Source organism: Capra hircus, chromosome 7 (genome assembly GCF_001704415.2).
Source record: "Capra hircus breed San Clemente chromosome 7, ASM170441v1, whole genome shotgun sequence".
NCBI classification, from domain to species: Eukaryota; Metazoa; Chordata; class Mammalia; order Artiodactyla; family Bovidae; genus Capra; species Capra hircus.
In genome coordinates, this window is record NC_030814.1 from 91,343,428 (window position 1) to 91,367,394 (window position 23,967).

General features: G+C 54.0%; 1 protein-coding gene across 1 annotated transcript in view; it reads left to right on the forward strand.

Moving 5' to 3' along the window:
* KDM4B (lysine demethylase 4B) overlaps nucleotides 1-23,967 on the forward strand; it is a 118,671-nt gene that overhangs the window by 10,386 nt on the left and 84,318 nt on the right. Inside the window, exon 2 of the mRNA XM_018050893.1 lies at nucleotides 17,824-17,928. The gene's annotated coding sequence lies outside the window, so the exon portion shown is untranslated. The remainder of the gene's footprint in view (nucleotides 1-17,823; nucleotides 17,929-23,967) is intronic.

Below are 23,967 nucleotides of genomic sequence, written 5' to 3' on the forward strand. Positions count from 1 at the left end.
CATGTTTTCACACTGCTGTTCTGTACTCGTGCAGGGAAGAAAGTTCAGGAACAACGGAGATTACTCAAAGGCACCTTGAAAACAAGTTGGTTTCTTCTCTTCCTGGAGCTTCTTTATGTTAAAGGGGTGGGTGAGAGGGTTTGGCTGGGGTTTTTGGACCGGGAAGCTGGGGTGGTGGTCTTTGGGGTGGCTGGACTGGAGGCAGCCAGTGCAGAGCTCAGAGCCCCTTGGCCTGTCCCGCACGCCTCATCCAGGGTCCTCATCCGGTGACTTGGGGTTTGCTGTGGGCCACCTGGCTGAGGACGGGGTTTCTGGGTGAGTGGTGTCCCCCTGGGCAGGATGGCGGAGTTTGCAGATGAGCTCCAGGTGAGGAGGAGGACTGGGTTAGGCGTCCTTGGTGTGGCTGCCAAGATGGGGACGTGGAGCTGTTGCTTTGGGTTCCAGCACCTGCTCCTGAGGCCCCAGGTCTCCCCGTGTTGGTTAGTTTAGCCTTTAGCCAAGAGAAGGCCTGAGAACTTTGGACTGACCAAGCCAGAGTGGCTCTTTTTCTAATAGGCCTGCAAGAGAGACAGTCATTGTAAAAATAATGATCTTCCCCATGTAGGCATCAGCAGTTACAGTGAGGCAAAACCACGTCAGCGAAGGCTGCCATTGGTCCCTGCTGAGTCCCTGATGTGCGTCCAGGGGGCGGTGTGGCATTGGGGGTCTCTGTGTGCTGCCAGGATCCAGTGGTTGTCTTGGGGGGTGACAGGACATTCTTGTGACCCTGAGAGGCTCAGGCAGTGGTTGGGGAGGCAGGGACTCCCGTGTGGGACCTGTGATGTCGCCCTGGGACCAACAGGCAGGGGTCTTGTCACACAGGCTGGCCTCCCGACCCCAGTGTGCTGCGGGTCACTCAAGGGGCAGGGAGTGGGCATTGCTAAGTGGTGGGCCTGCCCCCCACTCGCCAGACGGGAGAGAGCCTGAACCCATGCTCCCCTTCTGCCTGTAGTGCTGGCTGAGAATGTCCCCCAGACCTGTGGTTTTGTCTGAGCCTCACTGGGCTCCCGTGAACTTGAATTGGGGCCATGGAGATGGGCCTGAGTGGAGAGAGTGGCCCAAGAGTGGCCCTTTCTGGAACCTACCAGAACCCTCCTCTGTCTGCCCCCGTAGATCTGCATCCAAGCTTTTCTCCCTGGGCACGGAGCAGCCCCACAGCCCTCGCCTGGGATAAAGAGCCCTTGCTAGCGCCCCCTGAATGCTGCTGTGGTGTCCTGGGGTGCTCACCCCCTTGTGGCTCTCAGATGAGCTTGGCGGTAGGGAGGGGCAGTGATGGCCCGAGTGATGGGACTCGGTGAATCATCTTCCCTGGAAAGTGGGGCTGTGCTGGGGTCCTCTGGCACCCCTGTGTACAGAGACCCCTAGCCATCCAGGCTCTCAGAGGCCCAGGGGACTTTGTGGGGGTGACCAGCTTCTCCAGGGGTCTCTTGGGCCTTAGCCCCAGGTAGTGCTTGGTTTGGAGTCTAAAGCCCTAGCTCAGCAAGTGACCTGAGTGCCTGAACTCTGTCACTGCCACCAACATGGGGTCCCGGTGTCCTCGCATGCCCTCCTTGTTAGGTGATAGCGAGCTGTAAACGGGGTGTGTATGTTAATAAGTGCTGGTTTTCACCCCTGGTTGCGGCTTCACCTCATGGGGGCTGTGGTGGAAGAGACAGCAGGCACCCACAGCCCCTGTGGCCTGGGCTCTGCTGTCAGCCGGCCGGCTCCGCGTCAGTCCTGCAGGCCAGGAGCCCCAGAGCCGGCAGGGGCCAGTGGCCCCGTGTGTGATGGGGACCAGGGAGAGGTCTGATCACTAAAGCTGTGGGTGGTGCTTCCTTCATGGTGCACAGGGCAGGCCCCTCCCAGGTAACATTGGGCAGAGATTGAATGACTTGAAGGGGCAGGAAGCTCCTTGTTGAAGCACAGAACATATGCAGAGGTCCTGAGGTAGAAATGCCGGGGAGGCTGCTGTGAGTGGGAGTGAGTGCGTGCGTGTGGAGTGTCAAGCTCAACTCCCCTGGGAGGTCGAGGTGTGGTCCACGTGCCCAGCCCAGGGGCAGCACTGGCTTCTGGGCCACAGTCGCTCGTCCTGTTGGTTGAGTCAGCCGGCTGTCCCTTTGTTGTTCTCCCTTTTAAATCTTCTCGTTTGGGGAGAATTGAGACCTTGCTATTGAGCAGATCATTTCCACCTGGAACCAGGGATTTTGAAATGGAGAAACCTTTGCAGAACCCGGGGCACTCCCTCCCGCCATCTCAAATGCTGTTTTTAACAGTATCGTTCTTCCCAGCAGTGCTTCATGGCGGTCCTGTGTCTCATTATGATCCTTGTTGTGAAAATACTATGGTAGGTGTTTCGGGGAAGACATCAGATGAGATGGCAGCAGTCCTGATGGTGGGACATCTCTGAAGGAGATTCGTGAATCCGAATGAGGAAGGGGTCAACATTGTTATGGTTCCCTTTGTTTTATATTTTAAGACTTTTTATTACTAGGAATTTGAACACACAGAAAGGTGCATAGAATCAGATAACCCTGAGTACTCATCACTCAACCCCAGACCATCAACTTGCGTGGCAATCTGCCCTTCCATCCATGATGGATTATCCCCTGTATTTTTTTAAAAAAAAAAAAACATTTTAAAAAAACATTTTAAAAACATTTAAAAAAAAATTTACTTAGACCGTGCCATGCAGGTTGTGGGAGCTTAGTTCCCCGACTAGGGGTGGAAACCATGTCCCCTGCAGTGGAAGCTTAGGGTCCTAACCACTGGACCACTAGAGGAGTCCCAGAACATTTTGTTTTTAAAAATTATGGGGACTTCCCTGGCAGTCCAGTGGTTAAAACTTTGCCTTCTAATGCAGGAGGTGTGGGTTCAATCCCTGGTTGGGGAGCTAAGATCCCATGTCTCCTGACCCAAAAACCAAACCATAAACAGAAGCAATATTGTAACAAATTCAATGAAGACTTTAAAAAGGGTCTGCATCAAAAAAGAAAAAAAGAGTTGTGGACTTCCAAGAACTTGCGAAACATAGAACAGGGTGGGTCTCATGTACTTTTCCCCTGGTGGTGACATTTTGCATGACCAGAATCCACTGTCAAAACCCGGGAACTGGCGTCGGTACAGAACACTACAGACCTTACTCAGATTTCCCTCATTTTAGCATGAACTCATTTTTGTGTGTTTCTGTGTGATACCACCACCCGAGCAGATTTGTGTAACCATCATCCCAATCAAAATACAGAGCTGTCAAAAAACAAAACAAAACAAAACCTTACAGACCTGTCTTATCAACACAGACCAGCTCCCTCTTGCTCCTTCCTTAAAGCATCTCCCACCCAGTTCCCACCCTCAGCCCTCAGCAACCACAGGTCTGTTCTCCAGGTCTATAACCTCGTCATTGTGAGAGATTCAGGGAATTGTAGGTAACCTTTTGGGATTGGTTTTTTTCACATAAGATCCGTCTGAGTTGTGTGCATCCACATTCCATTCCTTTTTCATTGCTCGTAGCACTCTAATTATCAAGTATTGTTATTTTAAAAATATTTATTGTTTGTTTACTTGGCTATGTTGGGTCTTAGCTGTGGGTTCTTTGTTGTGGGACGTGGGCTTCGTTGCGACCAGGGATCAAACCTACTTCCGCCGCATTGGAAGGTGGATCCTTAACCTCTGGACTGCCTGGGAAGCCCCTCCAGTCTTGTTTTGTCATCTTTATTTCTGTAAGGTAGGTGGTAGTAGTGATGTCCCGGCTGACGTTCCTGATTTTAGCAGTTTGAGCCTTCTCTCTCCTTTCTCTTGATCTTTCTACCTAAATGTTTGTCAGTTTTGTTGATCTTTTCAAATAACCAACTTTCGGTTTAGTTCATTTTCTCAGTTTTCTATTTCTGTTTTGTTAATTTCTGCTCTGATCTTTGTTATTTCCTTCCTTCTGCTTGCTTTAGGTACTGTTTGCTCTTCTCTTTCCAATGCCTTTAAGGCAGAAGTTTAGATTATTGATCTGAGAGCTTTTGTTTTTGCTTCAAATAGACAGCTATAAATTTCCCTCCCAGTTCTGCTTTTAGCTGTACTGTGTAAGTTCTGGTTTGTTGTGTCCTTGTTTTCATTCACCTCAAAGTATTTTTAAAAAAATATCTATGTATTTGGGTGCGTCGGGTCTTAGTTGCAGCATGCAGGATCTACGTTGCGTTGCATGGGATCTCCCGTTGCACGCACGGACTCTCTAGTTGTGGCGCAGGCTCCGTCGTATGCGGGCTCAGTCGTTGCTCCAGGGTAAGCTGCCCATTGAAGCTGACTGGTCTGTGGCCCTGATTCTGCCTTGGGGTCCCACATCTGGGTCAGTATGCCACATCCACATGGAGGTGGGTCTTGGGGCTTAAGGAGTGCCCGGTGCAAGGAGTCCCAGGTCAGCCTCGAGATAAATTTGTGGCAGGCCAGCGAGCTGGTGGGGCTCTGACTTGGATGTTCACTGTGGCTCTTTCTGTGAGAGTCCAGGTGGGCAGCTTGGCAGGTGGCGGTCAGGATGGCTCTGGGCAGAGAACCAGGGCCAGATAGAGTGGGCGCCTCTGGTCACTGACATCATGGGCGGCCACAAAGTTCTGGGTACATTCAGTTAAAGCTTTATAATAGCATCAGAGTTTTGATCAGAATGTTGGGGAGCTCTCATGCTTCTTTTTTTTTTTTTCCTTCTGGCTTGGTGTTTTTAAAATTTAATTTTTATTTATTTAAAAAAATATTTATTGAAGTGAGTCTTGGATATACCCTCGGGATCTTTGTTGTGGTGCTCCAACTCTCTAGTTGTGTTGTGCAGGCTCAGCTGTTGCCTCTCATGGGCTTAGTGGCCCAGCTGCATGTGGCATCTTAGTTCTATGACCAGGGAGCAAACCCATGTCCTCTGCACTGCAAAGTAGATTCTTAACCACTGGATCATCAGGGAGGTCCCTTGGTATTTTGTTTAATAGCAGATTATTAAGTATTATTCACATCCACACAATCCACCCTTTTTAAAGTGTACAGCTCAGTGATTATTAGTATATATAATGTGCTGTATTATATATACATATACATACTTACACATACATACAGGGATGTGTGACGGTCACCACCCTCGAATTCTAGAACGTTTTCATCACTCCAGAAGGAAACTCCGTACCTGTTAAACAGTCCCTCTCCATTCCCCGCTCTTCCCTGGCAAGCATGAACCCACTCTATGTCTCTGTGGATCGGCCTCTTCTGGACGTGTCCCATCCGTGTAATCGCAGAGCCCCCCAGCAGATCTACCTGTCTGTGGGTTTGCCAGCGTGGGTGCTCTGTAGAGAGAGCCCTGCGCTGGGCGGCCTTTGGTGTCTGTCTGCTTTTCGCGCGCGCCTCGTGTTCTCGCAGACTCTGGGCGGCCTTTGGTGTCTGCTTCGCTCGCCTCGTGTTCTCGGAGACCCTGTTGCAGTGAGTGTCACTGCTCCTCTGCTTTCCTGGCTGCGTAGCGTCCCGCTGTGCAGACAGGCCACATTTTGCTTATCTGCTCACGCATTGATGGACATCTGGGCTGTGTCCACTTTGTTTGGCTCTTGTGAATAATGGCCTGCGACGCATCAGACATTCGTGTGCAAGTTTCTGTGTGGACACAAGTTTGATTCTCTTGGGTAGACACCTAGGAGTGGAATTGCCGGGTCAGATGGAAACTGTGTTTGAGGCTTTAAGAAACTGCCAAATTGTCTTCCTAAGCGGCTGCACCCTGGTCCAGTCCTACCAGTCATAGACGAGGGTTCCAGTGTGGTTTGGTGTTTTAAATCTGAATTAGGTTGGGGACCATGATCATTTTGGTGATGGTTTATTCCCAGACACTCTGCCTCTTTATCCTGAGGTCAGCTCCTGTCCACCCAGATGGACCAGCCAGGGAGCTGCTGGAGGGACGGGACCGTGGGTCCCAGGTACAGCCCTCCAGGCGGTTCTGAGTCGTCTTTGTTTTTTTCAAAAGTGACACATAAGTGTTGTCAGTAGAGTCAGAAGCCTGTGTGAATTACACGTTTCCCCAGGTCCTGCCCCCCAGAGACCCGTTCTTGGTGTCGACTGTCTGGCCATCACCCTGTGTCCGGTAGACGTCTTTCTAGCTCATCAGCTCCACGTTCCTTCGTTTTGTGTGAGTGGGTATGATTTTCTTACTGCTGCTTCTCTCTTGTTTTTTTAGTGATTTTTTTTGGTTGCATCTCGAGGCATGTGTGATTCTAGCTCCCCGACCAGGGACTGAGCCTGCACCTCTGCACTGGAAGCGCAGAGTCTTAGCCACTGGATCGCCAGGGAAGCCCCACTGCCTCTCCTCTTAACTTGCGCTGAACTTACTTCTGTTTTTTCTAACACTGCGGTGAACACCTTGGCTGCTGTCTCCTCGAGGTAGACTCCCGTGAGCGTTGTTGCTCAGGCTCCTTTTCTGTCTGGAATAGTGCTTCTCAGTTGTCCCCAGAAAGCTGGGAACACTCCTGCAACAGCTGGAGGCTCTCGTCATCCTGGTGACAGCCCCAGCTTTTGTCCCTCCTTCTAATCTGTCACTTCCTAGTCAAGCTGTTTTAGCGTTGCCAGTTCATAGCCATCCCCCACGTATTAAATTGGGGTATTTGTTTTTTGACTTCTAACGGAGATGTTCAGCCTCAGCCTGTGGATATGTCTAAGCCAGACCCTTCTGTGGGGCTGCCCTGGGCCTAGGGGTCTGAGCAGCGCCCCTGACCCCCACCTCCGCCACGCGAGGGGCCTCTTTCCTCCCTCAGCTGTGACAGCCACAGATGTCCCCGGATGCCACCAATGTCCCCTGGGGGACAGTCGCCTCTGGCTGAGAACCAGTGTTCTCTTATAACCCTTTCTATATTAGGGCTATTAGCGTCTTTTGTGTTATACACTTTTTGTCAGTTTCTCGTTTCTCATCCAAGTTTATTTTTGATGTGTTGTTACATAGAATATTTTAAAGTTTATTGCCAAATTTGTCCTTTCTTTTAAAGCGCCTGGTCTTGTGACCAGCCCAGAGAGGTCCTCCCTTCCTTAAGATTACCACAATGTTGGCCCACTTTTTTTCTCCTCCATTTTTCCAGTTTTAGAAGGATCCAGTCTGGAGGCACCAGGTGGGGCCTGAGCTGCCTATTTTTCCGTGTGGCTCCTGGCTGTGCTGGTCTGTGTGGGTTGGTGAGGCTCACTGCTGGGGCTGTGATCTCGAGCTGGCTCCCCTGGTGCTGGCTGTGTGATGCCAGCTGCCCCGTGCCTCAGGTTGCTCATCTGTGAAATGGGCAATGACAGCAGTACCTGCTTCCAAGGATCTTGGGGACTGCTTGAATGTGCCCGGTGCTTAGAGCTGGCCTGCACCTGGTGACCCTGGGTCCCCATCTTTGGCCTTTTCATCTGTCCTGGTCATCCCTGACCCTCATACCAGCTCTGAGGGAAGCCCCAGGCAAACTGGAAGGACAGTGATGTTCACGAGGTCAGGGAATCCATCCAGGGTCCCTGCCTGGGGCCGTGGATGATGGGCAGGGGCCTCTCTGGGCACAGAACGTGTGTACATGTTCATCCTTCACGCCTACACAGATGCCCACAAGATTAGGAGCACATTTGCAGAGAAATAGGAAGATGATTCTCTTAACGATTACTGTTTTAAGTGGTTAGTCATGGAGCGTCTAAGACCTACACACATGAATAGAGAATGGGCTGGTGTTTTGAGTGTCTGCCAGGTGTGGCCTTCTGGCCAGGCAGGCTTGCTGGGGCGCCCCCTCCCAGGGCGCTGGCATCCACCCCTCTCTCTGTGTGGCGCCTGCCCCTTGCCTGGGCTCTGGGCCAGGGGGACAGGTGGCCTTCACCCAGGCTGCCTCCCTGACCCCCCCGAGCCCAGTGAAGATGTAGGTGGGCCGGTAGGCCGTGTTCTTGTCCACGACGTTCCGAAAGCAGGTGCTGGCAGCCTCCGGGGCTCGCTGGCCTTTCGCCCACGTGCTTCCTTTTATTTTTATCTTTTCAAGCCAAGTGCTTTCTTTCTCTCTCTCTTTCTTTTTTTTGAATAAAATTATCAGGGGATGTGATTTCAGTTTTCCAGAAAAGTCACAAGAACGGCACACAGAATCCGCAGACGCCTTTCCCCCTGTTCTCTAGTTCTCCACGAGTTCGCTTTCAGTTTGCTGGCTATTATCCCTTTTCTTCTGTTTTTGGTCTCTCTCTCTCTCTGCACATTTTTTCCTTAACTGTTCCAGATACATGCCTCTTTACCTCCCAACACTTCGGTGTTCATCTCTTCTGAACAAGGGATGCTCTTAATCACATTATCAAAATCAGAAAGTGAATTCCCAGAGGAGAGTCCAGGTTCACTCCCTGCATTTCATCCATCATGTTGCTTTCATTTCTGTTTATCTGGGTCAGTTTCTGAGTCTGCCCTTTAAGCTCATGGCTTGGGCTTTGGGAGAGTTCAGGCCTGTTGTCCTGCGGGGCGTTGCTTGATGTGGGTGTGTCTGGTGGTTCCCACACATCTGTCAGGAATGTCCTGGAAGTGGTATGGAGTCCCTGGTGTCTGGAGCCCACTTCTGTTGACATCAGCCTGGCCCACTAGGATAAGGGCGTGTCTGCCAGATTTCCCCACCCTGAAGTCACAGTTTTATCATTTATAATTGATAAGTTTCTTGCAGCAGGTCCTTGGGGACCGTGTAAACATGCTGTTGTTCCCCAAACAATCACTGTTTGTTTGGGTAGCCATCATTGATTCTTTTTAAAAAAATTAATTAATTGGGCTGCACTGGGTCTTAGTTGGTCTTAGCTGTGGTATGTGGGATCAGGGTCCCTGACGGGTGGATCGAAACTGAGCCCCTTGCATTGGGAGTGCGGAGTCTTAGCCTCTGGACCACCACGGGAGTTGTAGTCATAGTCGATTCTTGCAAAGTAGGGGGTTGTCTCATTTCACCACTTCTTCCGCACTTGTCAGCCGGCTTTCTCCTGGGAACAGCAGCTGTCTCTTCAGCCCCACTTGTTCGTTGGTGTCAGCGAGGCCGTGTGCATCCTCACCTGACTCTGGGTTGTAACCCATGGCTGTGCTTGGTTTCTGTTACTCCAGTGGTCCCAGATCTCCCCCGGGGCAGGGGGTGGTCTCATCACCTTGTGGCTCCTTGTGTCCCTCTGGCAAGTGCTCGAAGCCTCTGGGCACTTACTTCCCTGCTTTGGGGCCTCAGCTCTGGGCTTGACTTCTCCAGGGAGCCCTGGTTCTTCTTGTGGGTGCTTAGAAACCAAGACCTGGGTGTTTAGAGTGCTCACTGCCAAAGGGGCGTCTCTGCTGCTGGGCCCTCTCATCTGGGAAATACATGTGTAAATAAGTATACACGTGCACAGTGTATCTGTGTATGTATACCACACAGACACCACATCTGTTTCTGCTTCGGCACACACACGCTAGTGCCCATGAATTCACGTCGACACCTGCACTTTCAGGCCTCCGTGCGGACTGCGTGCCAACCTCCCCTTTCCTGTTCTGTAACCCCTGACTCTGTCGCTGAGAACCCTGCGTCACCCACAGTCAAAGAAGCCTCTGGAATAAGTCAGTGTTTGTTTTATCTTGATCTCAAAGGCATGTAGCTCCAAAGCCATGTTTAAAAGCCACATGGGCCAGTTATTCCTTTTCCTCATCCTTGTGGTTGTGTTATTTACTTGAAATTCGGTATGGTTTGCTTCTGTTTGTATTTCATTGTAGGATTCCCATCCACCCAAGTTCTTGTTGATTTCATTCATTCCCTCTTTCTTACAATATGTGGGACGTAGCATGGTTCAAGGTCAGAACTGTGCAGAAAGGTGTCTGGAGAGATGTCAGTCCCCCCCTCCCTCCTCAGGAACCATCTCATTAGCTTATGTCTTAGAAGGGCAGACATTTTTTTTTGGCTGTGCAGCACTGAAGTGACTTAGCAGCAGCAGCAGCATGGCTTGCGGGATCTGAGGTCTCTGACCAGGGCGTGAACCCACTCCCTCAGCAGTGCAAGCGCAGAGTCCTAACCATTGGACCTCCAGGGAAGTCCCATGTATGCTTTCTCATTCATGAAGAGTGCCACAGTGGGTTCTCTGGGTCAGAAGATAATCACAGGTGTTAGCGTCCACCAGGGTCCCTCCCAGGAAGGCTGATGGGTTTGTTCCTCCGGCAGCACTGAGAGGGTCTGGGCCCTCAGCCTCACCAGCAGGGGGCTCTGTTCTCTTTAGAACAGACCTGCTGTCCTGAGCTGTCAGTACCAGGGTCTCTGTGTAGTTTTACTTGGCATTTCCAAAAATGAGGAGTGAGGTTGAGCATCACCTAATATGTGAAAAGCCAGTTTGATATCTTCTGTGAGTAGTCTCTTGATGCTTTTCACCCACTTTTCATTGGATTTGTGCCCTTTCCCCCCTAATTTTGTAAACTTAGTAATAATATGTCTTAGGGAGCCCTTTGCAGCATGTATTACAAGCATGTAATCTCAGTGTCCTGGGTGCATTTTGGCTTTTTAATGGTGGTTTAATTTTGTTGAGATAGTCAGAGTTACGAATCTTTTGTTTTTCTTGTGGCTGCACTGAGCGGCATGTGGGGTCTTAGGCCCCTAGTCAGGGATTGAACTCGCGCCCCCTGCATTGGAAGTGCAGCTTAACCGTTGGACTGCCAGGAAGGCGCCTGAATCTTTCCTTCTGCTGCCTCTTTTGAGCCACCGTTGGAAAGCCTTTTCCTCCGTGTTCCCTGTCAGTGCTTGTGTGGGTCCTCATTCCTCATGAGTTCCTTGTGGATCTGACTTGACCTTCTTCCCAGTGGTGGACCCCCATCCCAGCCCCATTGTTTAAATTCCATCCTTCCCCAGTGCTTTGAGATGCCACCCTGCCTCCCCCGCCACCTGACCTGTGACCTCCACCCCCAGTCCCCAGAGGGGGTCACCCTCTAGAAAGCTGTGTGCACGCACCTCCCTGCGGCATGCAGCGCACATACAGTGTGCCCCTCAGGACTTGGTGGGTCACTTTCCTGTGTTTCGGGCCCACGAAATCCGGGCCTGGTGCTTGCTCAGAAGTCTGTTTCTTAACACCCTCCCCACACCCAGTCACCAGGCCCTTGTGCTCCCAGCCCTGCAGGGGCTGTTCTTGCAGAGGAGCCAGGTTGGACAGGGAGGCCGTGTGTCCAGGTCATGAAGGCCTGAGGGCAGCCTGCTGGAAGCGGGTGGGGGTATTTTTTTCAAAAATGAGATGCTGCCAGACTGCCCTTGGGAGAGGTCCTGGGGGCCTGTCATCAGATCTTCCTTCCTGGTCCTGCTGAGGCTCCTAGGTGACATGGCCCAGGACAGCTGCCATATACGAGGGTGTGCTTTGCGCCAGGGTTCTCGGATGCCTCTGCCTGTGGTCAACAGCACGAGCAGGCTGTGGTGCCCCACTTGAGAGGCGAGGAATCTGAAGCACAGGGATTAGGAACTTGCTCCCGGTCATGTGATGGGTTGGGACCAGGCCTCTAGGGATCCGTGCTGGCCCCTGGATCCCCACTGTGGTCTCTAGAGAGTAGAGAAGGATGAACAGTGGGAAGTGTGATTGTGAAACTGTGTGAAGCTCCGCCACCCGGGAGTGGGCTCTAGAGACCGCCTCTGGGGTGTAGCTTCTTTTTGTCCTTGGCTCCATTGCTGCAGCATCTAGCGTCTTCTCAGGTCCTTGTTGGCTGCTTGTAGATCTCCTTCCAGGAAGTGTCCATTTAAGTCCTTTACCCACTTGTGAATCAGATTTTGTGTTTGTTGTTGTTGAACTGTAAGAGCGCTTTATATATTCTGGATGCAAGTTCCTTTTGAGATCTAAGGTTTGCAGATACCTTCACCTCTCCTGTGGGTTGTCTTCACCTTCTTGATTATGTCCTTTGAAGCACTAAGTCAGTTTGTTAATTTTTTTCTGTAGTCACTTGTGCTTTTGCTGTTGTATCTAGACACCATTGTCTAATCCCAGGTCACAAAGATTAATCCATGTGTTTTCTTCTCAGAGTTTTCGCACTAACATTTAAACCCGTGAGCTAATTTTGAGTTAGTTTCTGTCTGTCGTGTGAGTTAGGGGTCCAGCTTCATTTTTTGGCACGTGGACATCCAGTCGTCCCAGCACCATTGTGGAAAAGACTGCTCTTCACCCCTTGGACAGTCTTGGCAACCTCATTGAAAACCAGCTAACTTGACATGTTTATTTTTGGACTGTCCACTCTTGTCCACTGAGTTCTCTGTCCATCCTGAGGCCGGGACCACATTGTCTTAATCGCTGCGGCTTTGTCACCCCAAGTTATTTTATTTCACCATTGATTTATTTGGCTGCCCAGGGTCTTAGCTGCGGCAGGCGGGATCTTTGGTCTGTGTTGTGGCATGCAGGATCTTTAGTTGCAACATGTGGAATCCAGTTCCCTGACCAGGGATTGAACCCCAGCCCCCTGCTTTGGGAGCGTGGAGTCTTAGCCCACTGGACCACCAGGGAAGTCCCCCAAACTATTTTGTATCTAGTCTCAGGGGTGGAGGTTAAAGAGAAACAATACAGTTCTTATGCCTCCAGGTGATGAAGTGAGAGCCTCCCTAGTGGGGATCCAGACAACGCAGAGGACCCACCTCCTTTCTGAGCCATCACTGCTTCCTCAGGGGCATTTTGTTGTCCATAAGGACACAGAGGATCTGGTAAGATATCTGTACATGAGAGGCTCTTGTCCCAGGATGTGAAGGCTGATGAAAACACTAGCTTTTCAGGTCTGTCGAACAGGAAGCACCGGGAACTCATGTTCAGCAGGTTGGGTCTTTAATCGGCCCTGAAACCGGACTGCAGGCTGCTGTCAGCTGGCTTCTGCTTTTCTTAGAGGTTTGGATATTTTGACATCCAGGCTCTCCTCTTCCAACTAAGACCCGCTGTGCAGTGAGCTTCAGAGGAAGGAGATAGAGGTGGTTGTGTTTTAAAGTTTTTCTGTGGGTGTGCTTTTGATACTTTATTTTGGAATAATTTAAGAGGCACTGAAATGTTACAAAGACAGTACTGAGAGTTCCCTGTGTTCCTTTCAGCCAGCCTCCCCGGATGTTAGCACCTGACATAACTGCAGAAGGGTGACCGGAAGGAGTGATAATAGCTTCAGATTTGATTAGGGTCCCAGTCCCCTCCCTGAGAGGGCTTGACCCTCTCAGCCCCGTTTCTGCTCAGGACCCCAGCCAGGACCGCACAGTGAAGGTGTCAGCCTCCTTAGACTCCTCAGGGCCATGGCTGTTTCTCAGTCTGCTTGGCTGTCATGACCTTGACACTTGTGGAGAGCGCTGCTTGGGGGTTTTGGAGCATCCCTCACCTTGGCTTGGTTTCTCACGGTTACACAAAAGCTGTGCGTTTGCTGGAGGCTGCCCTGGGGTGATGTGCTGATGCGTCTCCTTGCCTGTGGGGTCAACCTTCACCCCTCGGATAAGGTGGCCCTGGCCGGGATTCTCTGATGTGAAGTTTCAGGCTCTCCTGCTGGGACCTGGAGACAGCGCGCCTGTTTCTTATCAAGTATTTGCATGCCGCTTTTGGCGTCCACCGTGGGTTTTCCTGGCAGCAGTGGTCACTGTGGACTCACATTGCATTGCATTTATGTTGCCTGCATTCCTTCTGCATTTATGAACTAGAACACTTTTTATTTTTCCTTTGATATTTATTGACTTGGCTGTGCCAGGTCTTAGTTGCAGCCCTTGAGATTTTCGATCGTCCTTGTGGCATGCAGGATCTTTGGTTGCGGCATGTGGGATCTAGTTCCCTGACCAGGGATCAAACCCAGCCCACCTGCATTGGGAGCCTGGAGTCTTAGCCACTGGACCACCAAGGAAGTTCCTATGAACTAGAATTCTTCTCTAGAAGACAGCGGTCGCTTCTTCCCCTTTCCATTACATTTTGAATTTCATATCTAAGGATGCGCATGTGTTTATAGTATCCTGTGGGTTACAGTCCAGGATGCTAGCTGTTCATCTTGTCCTCACTTTTGTCGTTGGGGGCCCCCATCTTTTAGTGTTTGCACCCTCCCTGCCCCCACAAGGGGCTCCAGCTCACCTTGTATCTTCCCTGCCCCCGCCCTGCACTTGACTTTCTCCAGGGAGCCCTGGGTCCTGCTGTAGGAGAGGGTGGTTAAAAGCCGACATCTAGGTGCTGGTATGTTCAGTGCTGTGGGTGGCATGGCTTTCCAGACACTTGGGTCCACACAGCCTGGAACTGTGAATGTGAATCCCTACATAGGGGACATCTGTGCTTATTTCTGTGTCTTTCTGTGTATATTTTTCAAAAGCCCTTGAGTTCATGCTACTTTGATGATGGAGGCTCTGGGTGGCCTCCTTGCCCAGTGATGGACACACAGAGCCCCTGCAGGCCAGGCTGAGTGACAGGAAGCCCCAGACCCGTTTTGAGAGCTTCTTAGGGCTCATGGCCGAGGGCAGAGCAGGCCAAATCTAGCCCTGCGCCCTCCTGGGTTAGGTAACACACAGGCGCGTGCTTCCTGCCTTTCTGGGCAACAGACACTGGTCAATTTGTCATCTCTCAGGCCCTGGGCCTAGCTCCAAGGTCATGTGGGTGGCATAGGTGGCTCCACCTGAGGGCCAGCCCTGGGTGGCCCAGGTACCCCTGTGGGGTCTCCAGAGATGCCAGCAGTCAATGGCAGTTCCGGTGCCCCAGCATGTAGGAACAGATGGCTCGTCCCTTGTTCTGCCGCTTCTTCTCTGCCCCACCTGCCTGCCCTGTGCGGAGGGCGGAGGAGGAGGTGAAGGAGGAGCCATCAGCATCTGGGGCGTTGGCGGGTGCCTCCAACAGCGACATCATCTGATTGCCGCATGGCGCTTTTTAAAGGAGAAATGGTCAGACCGTGCCTCTTCGAGGTGGTGGTGTCTGAGGCCTAGCCTGTCATCTTGCTGCCTACCCCCGCCTACTGGATATCCCCGTCTACCCGGAGTTCTGTCTTCAGCATAGGCTTTCCGGCCCTGCCAGCTTGTACGGTGGGAGACACCAGGCCTTTCTGTTCTCTTTTCCTTAAAAAAAAAATTACTTAGACTTTAATTTTTAAACAGTTATAGATTTATAGAGAAATTGAGGCTGGAGGGCGAGTTCCCTATACCCTTGACCCCGACACCCAGTCTCCAGTTACTCTGTGTTACATGATGGGTGCATTTGTTGTAATCCATGAACCTTATGGAGACTTTCTTGTAGACTAGGGTCCTGCTTCATCCAGCTTGCTTCGTGTCTCCCTGGTGTCCTCTTCTGTCCCAGGACCCTGGTCAGGACCCCTGTGATGTTGAGACGTACCATCTCCTCAGGCTCCTCTGGGCTCTGGTAGTCCTCAGACTGTCCTTGTTGATGCCCTGGACGGCTTTGAGGAGACTGGGGTCAGAGATTTTGTTTAACTTCCCTCCGTGGGAGTTGGTGTTCTCTCACGGTGACACTGGGGCGCTGGGTGTAGGGAGAGGACACAGGTGAGGGGCCGTCTCATCCTTCATCTTGGGGTGTCTGCCGTCAGCATGACTCCTCCCTGCTGGTGTTGACCTGGGTCCCTGGGCTGAGGTCGTGCTGGTCAGGTGTCTCTACTGTAGAGTCACGCCACCCCTCTTCCCATGCCGTCCCCTTTGGAAGGAGGTCACCGTGCCCAGCCAACTCTTAAGCCCCCTCTGATCCCTTAGTCCTGGCTCCCCTTTGCCAGGTTGGCTGTGGCTGGGAAGGAGGCCAAGGCCCTGGTGGTGACAGGCTGGCCACGGTGTCCTCAGCCCTTATGGGAGCCAGAGAGGTGGGTGAGCCTAGCCCTGCATGGACAGAGGTCCGGGTGGACAGAGGCCTTGCCTTGCCTGTAGCCTGAAGACTGAGCCTTGACCTCAGCCTCAGGGCTTGCAGCCTCCTCTCCTGGGGTCAGTGCTGTCATCCCCCAGAGCATGAGGGCAGGAGGACCCATGGTCTCGGTGACCTTGCAGCCATGGACGGCAATAGACTGGGGTCTGTCCAGCCGAGGACCACGGGCTCAGGTGGTCTCTGCCTAACCACCAACGTGCTGCTGGGTCGTCATTGTCCTCCGGGGAGAGAGTGTGCCGAGAGGCAGTGACAAGTGACAGGGGAGACCCGTGGTCCATTAGACATGCGTGAAGGGGGGGTACCTGTGGGCACTGGGAGTGAAAGGGCGCCCTCCTCCATCATCAGGGGGATGCGTTTGGAAGCTGCTGGGTCAGTTACTCTTTGCTGCTGTAACAAATGACCACAGACACAGTGGCTTAACACAGCGTGAGTCTGTCGTCTCACTTCCCTGGAGGCCAGAAGTCTGACCCGGGTCTCACTGGGTTGGGACCAAGGCCTAGGCAGGGCTGTGTTCCTCCTGGAGGCCCCGGGGGTGAATCTGTCCTCTCCATTTCCAGCTTCTAGAGGCGCCGCCTCCTCGGCTGGTGGGCCCTCGTCTTCAGAGCGCGTCACTTTGACCTCTGCTGACTCTGACCCTCTCACCTCCCTCTCCGAAGGACCCTTGGGTGACACCGGGCCCCCTGATAACCCAGGAGCATCTGCCATGTCAAGATGCTTAATCCTGCCTGTGGTCTGTCGCCACTGAAGAGTATAGTCGCAGCTCCCGGGGACCAGGATGGGAATGTGCTGGGGGCCATTGTTCTGCCAGGCACAGCCGCATGGGGGCGTGGAGGGGGATGCCAGAGTAATCGAATCCCCAGACACCAGCTCTTGTTGCTGGAGGGGCAGGTGGTAGCCGGGCAAGTGGGAGAGGCCAGGGAGCCCTTGGGATCTCACGTTGCCATGGGCGGCTTAGCAGGTTCAGAGGAGGCAGCAAGCACCCAAGGCTGGTAATTCCACAGCTTGGTGTGGCCTTTCAGCCCTGGAGGTGGGACCTGTTAGAAGGCAGTTAGATCAGGACTTCCCTGGTAGGCCAGTGGTTAAGACTCCATGCTTCCAGTGCAGGGGCCACAGGTTCAAAGCCTGGTGAGGGAACTAAGATCCTACATGCCATGTGGCTCAGCTGGAAAAAAAATGTACAGAAGACCATGGAATCTATTTAGTGGGCTGTGCCCAGTAATTTTAGTGGCCCAATTAAAGTAAGAAAACGTCAATAGGCATTGTCTATTGAAATGGTGTTTGTGGGACTCATGCTATTTAAAGCTGCTGCTGAGTTGGGGGAAGTACAGGGACCTAGTTCCATGCAGCCAGGACCCCAGGGCCCTAGGACCCAGCTGCCCAGCCCAGAAGGTCAGCCCTCAGCGACCGTGGGCAGCATGTGCGATGGCACTGGCAGGAAGGATCTGGCAGACCCCAAGCCCCTGTGTCTAGAAAGTGGGGGTGGGGAGGCCAGACTGCTGGGGCCCTGGCGCCACACCCCACGTTTGGAGTCTGCTCCTGTGTCCGTTCATCAAGTGTCCCTGAGCCCGGCCGTGAGTGCCGTGATTGGGACCCTGTGCTCTGTGAGGGTCTCAGCTGCACAACGGCTGCCCCTGGGGGTGTAAATGGCAGTCCAGTCACCGCGTGGCCGTTCCCGTCCAACTGTCCTTCAGGGGCACGCAGGTTCCCAAGGAGGCAGGACTTTGTGTACATCTCCCAGGAGGGCCTGTACCCTAAGGCTTCCAGAAGCTTCTTGGGTCTGATGTGATTGTTCATGGAGGCCCTCACTTCCTCAGCTGATGTTTAGGAGCTGCATGTAGACTAGGCCGTTTTCGGGAGGCTTTGGGGGAAAGGTGCTCATGGTTGTGGATTTTCATGTCCCTGGGAACGTCTGAACAGAGGCAGGCATGCCTGGGCTACACGCAGCTGCGAGCTGCATAATTTGGAGTTGAGATCCAGCGGCCATCAGTTTTGTTCACCGTGCTTTTATTCTGTGCGTTTTAGAAACCATCGCCATTGCTGAAACCCAACAGAAACCCTAAGAGAAGCCACTTACTGGGCTGTTGGTCTCTGCGGCCTCGCTCCCCACGACTGACAAGGAACCGTGAAGTAAGTGCTGTGTGGTTCCCAGGGCTGCTGGTGGAGAAGGCGGCCCTGTTTGGTTCTGAGTTCCTGGGGTGTCCAGGGACCTGATGCCCCAGGAGGAGCCCAGACCCCTCAGGGTGGTTCTGCTGGGTGGGTCTGTTCTCCTATGGAGAACATGTCTGCACGTTGGCTCCTCACTTCTAGAAGCCCTGAGAAGCCTCGTGCGTTTCAGGGGACACCACCCGGCTTGCTCAGGACAAGCAGCACTGTCTGTGTCGTGTCCCTGGGCGGGATGCCATATCTGGCTTCACCGAGGGGCATATTCACCCCACCCCAGTCATGGGGAGAGGAGGGTCTCTAAAAATGAAGGATTATTTTTTGAATCCTTTGAAAAGAATCCTGTGGCCCAGCTGCTTCTGAGTTTCAGTTCCAGGGTTTCCACCTTCTCCCAGACTTTTCTAATTAACCAGGGACAGAGGGTTCACAGAGGGTGGCCGTGACAGGAGAGGGTACAGCCTGAGTGTCTTGTGGTCAGCACCCACGGGTGGGGGAGGATTCAGGGTGGGACGGGTGGCCGCATGCTCCAAGCCACGGTGAGGAAGGCTTGTGTTCAGTGTTTACCTTATCCGGAGGCTCCTACCAAGGCCTCATGGCTGATGAGGGCCCTGCGTGGACTAGAACGTGGTCTTGTGTGTTCTACCATGATTTAGGAACCCAGGAGTTGGGCCGTGGAGCTCAGGTTCCCCTCTCCCTGGGGTGGCGTGCAGGTTTTGCTCCTTAAAGGGTAGCTGTCAGACCTCTGAGTCTGCGGTGTGGCCTGAGGACCCCTTGGCCCACTGTCTGTTCTTGTAAATAAAGTTTTATTGGTGCATAGCTGCATCTGTTCATTGATGTCTCCCTTCTCACAGTGGTGTGGTTGAGTGGTGCCCAAGGGGCTCTGTGGGCAGCCTCATGATGGGCACATCCTCTTGAGAGGGTCGTGACAAGGAGAGCTTTTTTTTTTTTTCAAAGTTCAAATAGATACTGAAGATCAGGAGCAGAAGGTGGGCTTAGCCCAAGTTTTTCAGTGGAGAAATGAGCTAAATGTTTCTTGTTTGCTCCTGTCGTTGTGAGCAAAGGCCCCGACCCTAGGGTACACGTGACTGTTGATTCGCCTGCCGCCTGCAGTTTGGGGGGAGGTACTTAAGTGGAAAGACTGGGTGTCGAACCAGGACACCCTTATTGCCCGAGGTTGTGACCACGCCATTCATGGGGCTTTGCCCCACGTGGCTTCCTGAGGTTTCTGTGGGCCAGTGCTGCTGGCCCTGCAGCATCTTCCAAGTGTGTGGGCCTGATCCTCGCTGTTCCTGGGTGGTACATGCTTGCTCTGGGATCAGCCACGGGGCTCTGGGATCAGCCACGGCCTCTGGGAATGTGGAGGACGGGCCGAGCCTGGGCATAGAGCTCTAGGGCGGGACCTCTGCCTGCGGTGTCACACAGTCCAGCTTGCAGCTCACACCTCCTGACTCCTCCCCACAGCTCAGCTGAGTGGCAGGGGGTCTGATGAGGTGACAGCCTTGCACCCGCCTGCAGGAGCACTGGCACCAACGTGAAGATGCAGGCCAAGGTCACCTGGGGCAGGGACAAGTGGCTGGAAGCGGCTCCCAAGGCTCTCTGGGGCCTCAGGCTGTGCCCGTGAGTCAGCTCTGCGGCCAGAGAGAGACTCCAGGCTCTGTGCATGGTGGGAGGACAGTGGGGATGGGGGGCGGCATTGCAGACCACTGGGTATTGCTTGGTCCTCTTCCTGGTTTTCTAGAAACTTCTGTCTGAGTGAGTGGGCAGAGGTGTTTGTCCTTCCAGGCCGCCCCTCACAGACGCAGTCCCAGATGGCAGGGGCGTGGTGACTGTTACTTCTTTCTTTCTGTGATGGATTTTTTTTTTAATACTCTGTAAAAAATTTATTTTTGGCCCTGCTGGGTCTTGGTTGCTGAGCGCATGGTTTTCTCAAGTTGCGGCGAGTCGGGGGTACTCTTTGCTGCAGAGCGTGGGCTTCACGTTGCGGAGCACAGTGTGGGCACGTGGCCTTCAGTAGTTGCGTCTCACGGGGCTTAGTTGTCCAGAGGCATGTGGACTCTTCCGGGACCAGGGATCCAACCCGCGTTGCCCGCATCATGAGGCAGAGTCTTAACCACTGACCTGCCAGGGAAGCCCTATGTGATGGATTTTTCTCGTGGTGTTTGAGGGAGATGGAATAGTGACCCCCAGGATGCTCAGGCCCTAATCATGGGACCTGTGAAGATGCTCCCTGACCTAGCGAGAGGGTCTCAGCGGCTGGGACGATGTTACAGATCAGGAGATGGGTGCTCAGCCCGGGTTATCTGAGCTGTCTGACAGCATCACAGGAGTCCTTCTAAGAAGGAGATGGGTTCAGAGAAGGAGACTGGTGATGGAGGCAGAGGTCAGAGAAAAGAGTCTGAGAGACGGGAGATGCCGCACTGCTGGCTCTGAGGATGGAGGGAGGGGCCTGAGCCAGGGAGGTGGCGCCTCTGGCAGCTGGGAGAGTCAGGAGCCCCCCAGAAGGCACACAGCTCATGAGAGATCCGCACAGGACTCCTGGCCCTCAACTCGGAGGGCACTCTGCGCCGTTGGAGCCCTGGGTTTGTGGAGCTTGTCTGGTGGCTGGCAGGAATGTGCGCAGAGCTGTGGGCCGCTCTTCCTCTGTGGCTCTCAGCCTTGGCATCGTTCAGATAAGCGGTAGGAGGGACCCAGCCTGGCGCTCAGGCCCCGCCCTCGCCCTGTGCCCACACAAGCCCCGTCAGGCTGTGGCCTCCCAGCGTCCTGCTCCGGGGCTCTGCTCGCCTTGTCCATCTCACCCCTGGAGCAGGTGCAGTCCAGTGTCACGGGGCGGACTCAGGTTGAGGCCATGTCCTCGCGTCCTCTGAGGGGCCCCTGGCGCCTGTGATCCCCCGTCTTAGTGTTCCTGCGGCGTGGAGGCGGCACCCTGAGCCCCTGGTCCAGCTGCACAGGCCAGGGAGCAGAAGGGGCAAAGGTTCCTTCGACGTGGGCTGGGGATGTGGAAGGGCAGCAGGTAGTGGCCCTGAGTGCCCCCTGGACTTCAGGCTCCGTGTGATCAGGGAGAGTGCCTGGTGCACAGAGAACCTGGGTGGACTTCAGGCTCCGTGTGATCAGGGAGCACGCCTAGTGTGCAGGGAACCCAGGTGGTAGACGGTGCTCCATGCAGAGAAGGAGGAAATGGGGAACTGTATGCAGGTTCGAGGGGCACGTGACAGAGTGCCAGGCCCACGTGGTAGGCTGGAGAGGGGTTGGGACAGGGCTGGGAATATCACGCCCTGCCTCCATGGTGGGTTTCGTCTTGGCTCTTGTTGGAGGGGCAGCCGTTCCTCCTGGGCCCAGTCCTGCTCAGGGGCCCCTGGTTGTCGTCCCCTGTTGGGAACTGTGCTTTGGTGGCAGGAGCTGAGCCGAGATGGGGGCAGGCCCAGGGCTGGCCAGGAGTCCCAGGGAGGCTGGGCTTTTCGTGGCAGCAGGTGGAGCAGGTGGAGCAGGTAGAGGGAGGGGCCGGGGGAGAGGTCTGGGGGAGAGACACCTCTGGGGTGGGGGCATATGGTACTCGGAGAGCCCCGGAATCCTTTTCAAAGACAGAGCACTCCTCAAGGTTTAGCTGTGTTGTGAGGTTCCGTTTTCTCCAGAGGACATACCTTCCCACACACTGTATTCTTGTCAAACCCCAGAGTTGCGGGTTCCCAACGTCCAGTTCCTGGACAACATCTGCCATTAGCTTCAGGAACCTTTAGTCCAGGGCCCACCGGGTCAGAAAGACAAGACTGTCTCCTGGGGAGGCGGCGTCCCTGCCAGTCACCTCTTGTCTGAATCCTGGGTCTCAGATGGACAGAGTGTGCCTGGCTGTAGGACGCCCACCCCTTGGGGTGTTTCTTACCCACCCTCTCCTTCCCGAGGCACTCAGGCTCAGCATACTCCACTGTCCCGGGCTCCTGGGGGTGCCTACCCCAGGCCAGGGTCCAGATGCAGAGAGCCTTCTGCTCCTGGGAGGGGCGGGGAAGAACCCTACCTGGTCACCGCAGTGCAGCACAAGTCGGGTGGCAGCCTTCATGGGGGGCAGCCAGAGCACCCCCACGGCCCAGCCCACGAGTCCGCAAGTTTGAAGGCCACTGGGGGGGGTACTAGTGCAGGAGGGCCCCTCCGGGCTGGACTCACTGGGACCTAGAGAGCGGGGGATCCCGTCAGCCTGACTCAGTGCCCTCTGTTGTCAGATGTGCCTTGGTGAGGAGGAGCCACCGAGGACGGCTGGGAAATGCCCGTCCCGTGTGGTCCTGCTCCTCTGTCCCAGGCGGTGGGGTGCAGGGGGCCTGGGGGAACTGAGCGACTTCACTTTCACTTTTCCCTTTCATGCATTGGAGAGGGCAATGGCAACCCACTCGTGTTCTTGCCTGGAGAATCCCAGGGACAGCGGAGCCTGGTGGGCTGCCGTCTATGGGGTTGCACAGAGTTGGACACAACTGATGCGACCTAGCAGCAGCAGCAGCTTTATTGAGATTGACTCCACCCACCAGCCAGTTCCTCCATTTAAAATATATAATTTTGACGTGTGTGTTCAGAGTCCTGCAGCCGTTGCCACAGTTGACTGGGGAACGTTTCCATCGCTCCCTACAGAAACCCGACCTTGGCCTCTGGGGCCCTTCTGGGTCTGCTCCATCCCGCTGTGGCAGGTGTCAGGGCTTCCTTTCATTCTGTGGCTGAGCCACACTCCCGATGTGCCGCTGACTGGAGGGGCTTGGTTTGTTTACCTTCATTTGCTGATGGACACTCGAGGTGCTTCCAACTTTTGGCTGCTGTGAGTCGTGCTGCTGTGGACATCTGTGTATAAGTTTTTGTGTGGACAGATGTTTCTTGGGTGGGTACTTAGTGGTAGGATTGCTGACTTGTGCGGTCAGTGCCACATTTAACTTCGGGGAACTGCCAGGCTGTTTTCCCCAGCGGCAGGCCAGCTGGGAGTCGGGGTTCCTGTTTATGCGCCTCCTCGCCTGCCCTTGTCATTACCTGCTTTCTCACTCTGGCTGCTGTGGGCAAGGTGTATCTCTGTGGCTTACATTCGCTTTTCCCTGGTGGCTGACCGCCTCAAGCATCTTTTCATGTGCTTATTGGCCATCTGTGTCTCTTTGGAAAAATGTCTGTTCGAGTCCTTTGCCCACTGTTTAATTGTGCTGCTTGTCTGTTCACGACTGAGTCGTTAGAACCCCGCTTGTCTTGCCACAGCATGGTCTGGTCAAGAGTGTGTCCGTCTTTCTGGACTGTTCTGAGTTCCCTCATGGGGGGTCCTTGGTCCCCCTGTGTTCCCAGAAGGTTGGCCCAGGGCTGGATTTCAGTCAGATTCCTTTTGTTATCTTTTTAAGTAAGCACGTGTTTGATTTTCATTTGCCCTCCTTTAAAGAAACGTGCCACGGGTTATGGAGTATTGGGATTATACACTGTTTTAATTTTCTTTTTCATATTTACTTACTGAAAGCTTCATTGCAAAGGGCACGAATAAGAGGAAAAACCTCACACTCGCCTCCCTGCTGAGCGGAACCTGCATGGCGGTGGCGGGTGGAGAAGCCGGGGCTCTTGCTGGGTGCAGCTGTAGGAAGCTCCACCTGCTCGCATCCCCGCCCCTCGATGGGAAAGTGGAGGGCGCTTGGGTGGGCAGGACCCTGGGGCCACCCCACCCTGCGCAGGACAGGCTGGTCTTGAGGGGAGACAGGTGTCCTGCTTGGGCTCATCTCCCACCAACAATGTGGGGCGGGGATGGGGGGTAGTCCCTGAGGAAGGGTGGGCTCCCTGCTTGGTGATGCAGTGGTGACCCTGTGTGTGCCAGGACCCCCAGAGCCTGTACCAGTTCTGCCAGCCGTGAGTGTGACCTTCACAGCGGGGCCTTGCCTGCCGCCCCCGCCCCTGCCCTGCACGCCCAAGTGTAGCGTGGGGTGGCCCAGGGCCCGGCCTGGTTCCAAGGAGCTGCCTGGCTTGGCGGCTGTTCCTGGGCCTGTGGTGCCCTCTAGTGCCCACTGTGGG